Here is an 8,878-nt window from a genome sequence, read left to right as displayed (position 1 = left end):
GAGTTAGGTCACTAAACAAGCGTGTGTATCATTAGGGTCAGACTGAAAGGTACGACCCTCTCTACTCCTTATATAACTGGACAGGAATAGAAAGAGAAAAAAGAAGAAGAGAGAGAGAGAGAGAGAGAGAGTTGATTTTTCGATCGAGATATTCCTAGAGGAGAAGAGCGATCTCGAGAGAGAGAGAGAGAGAGAGGGTGTAGCTCTCCCAGTTTTCCTCAGTCTGACCCACGATACATTACGTTGTTTAGTGACCTAACTCACACTTAAGGCTTTAACTCTTCCACTTCTTACTTTTTTATTCAAGTTGCACTTTAAAGGGATGCTTTGATGCCAGGGAAAAACTTTTTGTCCAATGAAATGTTTCTGCTCTTCTTCTGAACTGAACCGTAATTGCCTGAAATTAGACAGGAACTGTATGACCCTCATGGGTTCAACGATTGCCCAAGAATGCAATAATAATATTGTTGTTGTATTCAGATTTGCCAAGTATGATTTACGGTATCACGAGTTTATATCTCTTTGGCGTGACAGATAATAGTTGTCTTATTACATTGTATATATATATATATATATATATATATATATATATATATATATATATATATATATATATATATATATATATATATATTATTTTTTTTTTTTATTATCACACCGGCCGATTCCCACCAAGGCAGGGTGGCCCGAAAAAGAAAAACTTTCACCATCATTCACTCCATCACTGTCTTGCCAGAAGGGTGCTTTACACTACAGTTTTTAAACTGCAACATTAACACCCCTCCTTCAGAGTGCAGGCACTGTACTTCCCATCTCCAGGACTCAAGTCCGGCCTGCCGGTTTCCCTGAATCCCTTCATAAATGTTACTTTGCTCACACTCCAACAGCACGTCAAGTATTAAAAACCATTTGTCTCCATTCACTCCTACCAAACACGCTCACGCATGCCTGCTGGAAGTCCAAGCCCCTCGCACACAAAACCTCCTTTACCCCCTCCCTCCAACCCTTCCTAGGCCGACCCCTACCCCGCCTTCCTTCCACTACAGACTGATACACTCTTGAAGTCATTCTGTTTCGCTCCATTCTCTCTACATGTCCGAACCACCTCAACAACCCTTCCTCAGCCCTCTGGACAACAGTTTTGGTAATCCCGCACCTCCTCCTAACTTCCAAACTACGAATTCTCTGCATTATATTCACACCACACATTGCCCTCAGACATGACATCTCCACTGCCTCCAGCCTTCTCCTCGCTGCAACATTCATCACCCACGCTTCACACCCATATAAGAGCGTTGGTAAAACTATACTCTCATACATTCCCCTCTTTGCCTCCAAGGACAAAGTTCTTTGTCTCCACAGACTCCTAAGTGCACCACTCACTCTTTTTCCCTCATCAATTCTATGATTCACCTCATCTTTCATAGACCCATCCGCTGACACGTCCACTCCCAAATATCTGAATACGTTCACCTCCTCCATACTCTCTCCCTCCAATCTGATATTCAATCTTTCATCACCTAATCTTTTTGTTATCCTCATAACCTTACTCTTTCCTGTATTCACCTTTAATTTTCTTCTTTTGCACACCCTACCAAATTCATCCACCAATCTCTGCAACTTCTCTTCAGAATCTCCCAAGAGCACAGTGTCATCAGCAAAGAGCAGCTGTGACAACTCCCACTTTGTGTGTGATTCTTTATCTTTTAACTCCACGCCTCTTGCCAAGACCCTCGCATTTACTTCTCTTACAACCCCATCTATAAATATATTAAACAACCACGGTGACATCACACATCCTTGTCTAAGGCCTACTTTTACTGGGAAAAAATTTCCCTCTTTCCTACATACTCTAACTTGAGCCTCACTATCCTCGTAAAAACTCTTCACTGCTTTCAGTAACCTACCTCCTACACCATACACTTGCAACATCTGCCACATTGCCCCCCTATCCACCCTGTCATACGCCTTTTCCAAATCCATAAATGCCACAAAGACCTCTTTAGCCTTATCTAAATACTGTTCACTTATATGTTTCACTGTAAACACCTGGTCCACACACCCCCTACCTTTCCTAAAGCCTCCTTGTTCATCTGCTATCCTATTCTCCGTCTTACTCTTAATTCTTTCAATTATAACTCTACCATACACTTTACCAGGTACACTCAACAGACTTATCCCCCTATAATTTTTGCACTCTCTTTTATCCCCTTTGCCTTTATACAAAGGAACTATGCATGCTCTCTGCCAATCCCTAGGTTCCTTACCCTCTTCCATACATTTATTAAACAATTGCACCAACCACTTCAAAACTATATCCCCACCTGCTTTTAACATTTCTATCTTTATCCCATCAATCCCGGCTGCCTTACCCCCTTTCATTTTACCTACTGCCTCACGAACTTCCCCCACACTCACAACTGGCTCTTCCTCACTCCTACAAGATGTTATTCCTCCTTGCCCTATACACGAAATCACAGCTTCCCTATCTTCATCAACATTTAACAATTCCTCAAAATATTCCCTCCATCTTCCCAATACCTCTAACTCTCCATTTAATAACTCTCCTCTCCTATTTTTAACTGACAAATCCATTTGTTCTCTAGGCTTTCTTAACTTGTTAATCTCACTCCAAAACTTTTTCTTATTTTCAACAAAATTTGTTGATAACATCTCACCCACTCTCTCATTTGCTCTCTTTTTACATTGCTTCACCACTCTCTTAACCTCTCTCTTTTTCTCCATATACTCTTCCCTCCTTGCATCACTTCTACTTTGTAAAAACTTCTCATATGCTAACTTTTTCTCCCTTACTACTCTCTTTACATCATCATTCCACCAATGATGATATATATATATATATGCAGAACGACCACTCTGAAAGAATAGAGAAATTCCAAGCGCTTTCGTGACTACTCACATTATCAAGGAACTATGATAATGTGAGTAGTCACGAAAGCGCTTGGAATTTCTCTATTCTTTCAGAGTGGTTGTTTTGCATATTCTGAAATCACCTGTTTACCGTGTTCTTATTGCATGCATATATATATATATATATATATATATATATATATATATATATATATATATATATATATATATATATATATATATATATATATATATATATATATATATCCATTATCTCTCAGTCCACAGCAGTAGTCGAACCTGTACACTCTTCAGCAAATTATTTAACCACATAACTTGACTACCTTCTTATCAATGCGCTTAATAAACCGTCTTTTCAAAAATTAATTACTTTTCTGGTTTAATTCTCATTTAATGTTCATTAAACAGCTAAGTAAGTTTAATCTGATTTTTCTTTTGCTTATTTTGTCATTTTCCCCCATTTTCCTTAAGTTTCCCCTGTATATTTTCTGTAGCATTCCTCTATTTTTTCTTTTTTCCTCTTCCCTTATTTTTACATAAATACTACCTAATTTTTCCAAATTTCTATTTTTTTTACTCTTTTAATGTTTGTTTTTCCTCTTTATCTCTCTCCCTTCCTCTCTTCACCCCTTTTTCCTCTTTATTCCTTCAGCATTTTTCCTATACAACTTAATATTTGAAATTTAATGAAATGACTCATTCATCTTTAGCTGAGCTGAGAGGTCTCGCTGCTCTCTAGCTGAGCTGGGAGGTCTCTCTGCTCTCTAGCTGAGCTGGGAGGTCTCTCTGCTCTCTAGCTGAGCTGGGAGGTCTCTCTGCTCTCTAGCTGAGCTGGGAGGTCTCGCTGCTCTCTAGCTGAGCTGAGAGGTCTCTCTGCTCTTTAGCTGAGCTGGGAGGTCTCTCTGCTCTCTAGCTGAGCTGGGAGGTCTCTCTGCTCTCTAGCTGAGCTGGGAGGTCTCGCTGCTCTCTAGCTGAGCTGGGAGGTCTCGCTGCTCTCTAGCTGAGCTGAGAGGTCTCTCTGCTCTCTAGCTGAGCTGGGAGGTCTCGCTGCTCTCTAGCTGAGCTGGGAGGTCTCGCTGCTCTCTAGCTGAGCTGGGAGGTCTCGCTGCTCTCTAGCTGAGCTGAGAGGTCTCTCTGTTCTCTAGCTGAGCTGGGAGGTCTCGCTGCTCTCTTGCTGAGATGGGAGGTCTCGCTGCTCTCTAGATGAGCTGAGAGGTCTCGCTGCTCTCTAGCTGAGCTGAGAGGTCTCTCTGCTCTCTAGCTGAGCTGGGAGGTCTCTCTGCTCTCTAGCTGAGCTGGGAGGTCTCGCTGCTCTCTAGCTGAGCTGGGAGGTCTCGCTGCTCTCTAGCTGAGCTGGGAGGTCTCGCTGTTCTCTAGCTGAGCTGGGAGGTTTCGCTGCTCTCTAGCTGAGCTGGGAGGTCTCGCTGCTCTCTAGCTGAGCTGGGAGGTCTCGCTGCTCTCTAGCTGAGCTGGGAGGTCTCGCTGCTCTCTAGCTGAGCTGGGAGGTCTCGCTGCTCTCTAGCTGAGCTGAGAGGTCTCTCTGTTCTCTAGCTGAGCTGGGAGGTCTCGCTGCTCTCTTGCTGAGATGGGAGGTCTCGCTGCTCTCTAGATGAGCTGAGAGGTCTCGCTGCTCTCTAGCTGAGCTGAGAGGTCTTTCTGCTCTCTAGCTGAGCTGGGAGGTCTCTCTGCTCTCTAGCTGAGCTGGGAGGTCTCGCTGCTCTCTAGCTGAGCTGGGAGGTCTCGCTGTTCTCTAGCTGAGCTGGGAGGTTTCGCTGCTCTCTAGCTGAGCTGGGAGGTCTCGCTGCTCTCTAGCTGAGCTGGGAGGTCTCGCTGCTCTCTAGCTGAGCTGGGAGGTCTCGCTGCTCTCTAGCTGAGCTGGGAGGTCTCGCTGCTCTCTAGCTGAGCTGGGAGGTCTCGCTGCTCTCTAGCTGAGCTGAGAGGTCTCGCTGCTCTCTAGCTGAGCTGGGAGGTCTCTCTGCTGTCTAGCTGAGCTGAAAGGTCTCGCTGCCGTCTAGCTGACCTGAAAGCTTAATTTGCGTTTGGTGTTGAAATTACGCGCCCAGCTCTGTCTGCTTTTATTTGCCAAGGAAATAATGTAATTCTCTGACAGTGTGGACGCGGATGAGAGGAATTCCATTGTTTTGTTATGTATCCTAGTGAGCGTAGAAACTTTTGTACAGTAGGATAAAACACCGTGTGAGTGTACTCACCTAATTGTAGTTGCAGGGGTCGAGACTCAGCTCCTGGCCCCGCCTCTTCACTGAACGCTACTGAACGTGTGTGTGTATGCTCACCTAATTGTAGTTTCAAGGGTCTAGTCATAGCTCCTGGCCTTTCCTCTTCACTGGTCGTTACTATGTCCACACTCTCCCTGCTCCATGAGCTTTATTATACCTCTTCTTAAAGCTATGTATATATCCTGCCTCCACTACATCAGTCTCCAGACTATTTCACTTCCTAACAACTCTATGACTGAAGAAATACTTTCTAACATCCCTTTGACCACTACGTGTCTTTAACATGCAACTTTGCTCTCGAGTGCCCATTGTATGTCGTTATCATATCTCCTTTAGCTCTTTCATCTTTCTTCTGTTTCTTTTGTTAGCTTCATTCATATTATTTTCCTTAGCTCTCACACGTTAAAGTGCTTCATAGAGATATCTGGACATTTCTTCTTTAGTCTGAGAGTAGTTAGATAATGGGACGATCTGTCTTAGTAGTAGCAGAGGCTGATTCCATACTCAGTTTTACGAGAAAGTATGATGTTGATAATGATTATGATACAAGAAATAAGAGGGGAGGCCAGGAGCAGCCGAGCCTCGACCTCTTTAGTCAGTTACTACGTCCTGCATACACAAATACCACGCCCTATACACACACATGCCTCGCTCCTACACATACACCAGTACCACGCCACGCACACAAATACCTAGTTACATATACAGGTAACTAACCACACACACGTACACCACGCCAACCACCGACCAACACACACACACACACACACACACACACACACACACACACACACACACACAGTCATAGTGTTGTCAGGAAGTGGCACAATATGGAGAGTGATGTAGGGAGGCAGGATCCATACATAGCTTTAAAAAGAGGTAAGATAAAGCTCTTGGAGCAGGGAGAGAGTGAATTTAGTAGCGACCAGTGAAGAGGCGGGGACAGGAGCTGTGAATCGACCCATGCAACCACAAATAGGTGAGTACACGCACGCAAACACGCACAAATACCACGCCGTATTCGCATAATCCCTCTCATCCCTAACTACACGTCAAGCATTTGACACCACATTCTAGTTCCATATTTTCCAGGAACTACGATGCACCCGCATCTCCCTTCGTTACTGCCTACCTCATACATTTTTCTTTCTCCACCATACTTTAAACCACCCTCACACCCCCACTAACCAAGATCCACATTAGTGTCAGCCCCCTTTATCTCTTAACTCCTAAAGTGTCTCTCCCCAGCCCGTTTTCTTAATCACAATCATTTCACCGTTGTAAAGACAGTTAAAATGAAGACTAATGAGGTACCTTAAAGAGTGAAAATCGAGAGATATGTCTACTGTGCTTAGTTGATACCTGTTTTTATTCACGCGGCAGCACTTTTTTACAGTTTTTTCATATATTTATATATTTTCTGTTGTGGTATGTTATAATTAGTGATTTTTATGGATAAAGGACACCCTTACGTCCTCGTTCATTCCCCAGTCAAACAACACACACACAACCAGAGATATGACAGTCAGACTACCTTGTATTCTCACCAACAAATTAAATATATTAACTACAAAGTCCTCTTTGAGGCTCGTTACCGCTATTTGTTGATATTTGAATATTTAATGGAAGTGATACTACTAACAGAGAGGGAGAGAACGAGAGCAGGTGGCTACGATATGGAGGGAAATTTTGAGAGGATGAGATCATTTTTTATATGCTATTCATTGGAAGAGTAAATTATGTATTTGACTTGACTCTCATGTGCCAGGAGATAATGTACTAGGACAGTAAGTCCCCAACCTTTTACAATGAAAGAGCCATTTGAAAAAGCCAAATTGAAAGGAGGGCTGGATTTTTTTTGTAACTTTTATGAATATTAAAATAATGATATTTTGTAATTGTTGACACTGCAGTGTGGAACCCACATAAAAGTGAATTCATAATTTCATTTCTTAGGAAATGATCCATTTCTTAGGAGGGCCTTATGCGACCCTCGGGCCACAGGTTGGGGACCCCTTTACTAGTTGACAATGAAGGATTTCCCCATCTAGAAAGGATCAAACTAAAACGTCACGGAGAACATGTGCTAGATTCAATCAAAGCTACAAAAAAAAATGAATAGTGTAGGATACATGGCTCATAGAATTATGACAGCTAGGCGCAAGAAAAGAAAACATTGGTTTGAATACGCCAGAGAAAGAATGGAGGAAGACAAGCAATACGATAGCGACGTAGAAGCTTATGCAAAGACAACCACAAAAACACCTAAACTTGTGAAGAATAGATGTTGTATGTGTAGGTGTATGGCTGATTAGTTAGGGATCCAGTCAAGTCATTAGTTGAATTCAGTCCAAGAAATCTGCCTTCCCATTTCTAGACGACCGAATCTTACCTATGATTCCACACTTGGGTAGTGTAAGCCGGGCGTAGGTGTATCTCTGATGAACTGAAGGCTGGTGGAAGACCCTTCACATGTGGCCAGTGTCATTAACGTATATTTAAATGCGCATTTGAAGTATTGCCAACAGGCACTTCCCTTCATGAAGTGTGGGGGGGATAAAACTCGTTGCTCCAGTTAGGGACACCTGGGATACTTCTATGAGTCACTGGTTCAACATCCAGCTTTTATGTAGGAGAGAGGGAGGTTACCACGTTTGTACGAGGTGACCGTAAAGTGGTCTAGTTCACGTTGTTATATATTAACAAATGTTAGAATACTTCACTGCACTAGCCTAGTGTAGGGTAAGTTGACCTCTATTTAACTAGGTTATTAATAGGTCGGCATGATTAGGCAGAGTCTGGCCGCCTACCTCTTCACTTACGCGTGTCGTTTTTGTGACTAGACTAGTAGACGTAGTTCCCTCCTCACTAACATGGCGGGGCTCTCCTGAAATGTAAATTTAAACTCAAATGTTTATTTCTCTGTAAAGATTGCAATATGGGGTTTACATATTACAAATTATTAATTACAAAGAAGGCCACTAGCAGGCCTAGGCAATTCGGGCAGACTAATACTAATTCTTACTCTATATTGACAAAGGTTAAGGAGCATACTGATATTAAAGTTAGGTAACTGTAGCGATTAAATAGATTTACAATAGTGAGGTAGTACAAAAAATTTAAGAATATAACAATTTGTAAATGTAGTAATGAGAATTGTTGTGTGTTGCATGATACACAGTTTCTATTAAAGCTTCTATACTGGAGTATCTCAGGCAAACTTATGACCAGCTTAAGATTTATTAGGCAATAGCTATATGTTTACAGTCATTTGGGCGAGTGTAAGTGTAACTTAGAGGTAATCAACTGTGTGGGCTGTGAAAGGTAATGGTGGATACTAACTAAATTAGTATGTCTAATACTAGCTTAGCTTAAATGCTTATAAGAGGTGGTATATTATTAGCCTATAGAAGTTTTATTACTAAATTAGTCTTATAATTCAAGAGTGGATAAGGAACTCTGGCAACATTGGGCGTAGGCGTACTGTGGGTATACTGCCTACCCTCAACGGACGCATTTGGTACTACCTCAGCCCCCCTCTCATTTTCCCTAATGGATACGAGAATCAGCTAACTTCCCTGATTTCCCACAAAACCACATTATGGGTAAAAAAAAATATGAAAATCTCAGATGATAAAAATGAGGGGGGGGGGGAAGAGGAGGAAGGATATTTACTGGAAATGGCGAGGAGGCGAGTTAGAAAATAGAGGATTCTAAGATGGTAAGCAAAAGCAAATGACAGATTAGAA

This window comes from Cherax quadricarinatus, chromosome 34, assembly GCF_038502225.1.
Source record: "Cherax quadricarinatus isolate ZL_2023a chromosome 34, ASM3850222v1, whole genome shotgun sequence".
Taxonomy (NCBI): Eukaryota; Metazoa; Arthropoda; class Malacostraca; order Decapoda; family Parastacidae; genus Cherax; species Cherax quadricarinatus.
The sequence above is the reverse complement of the archived record's forward strand: the minus strand, read 5'-3'. Positions refer to the sequence as shown.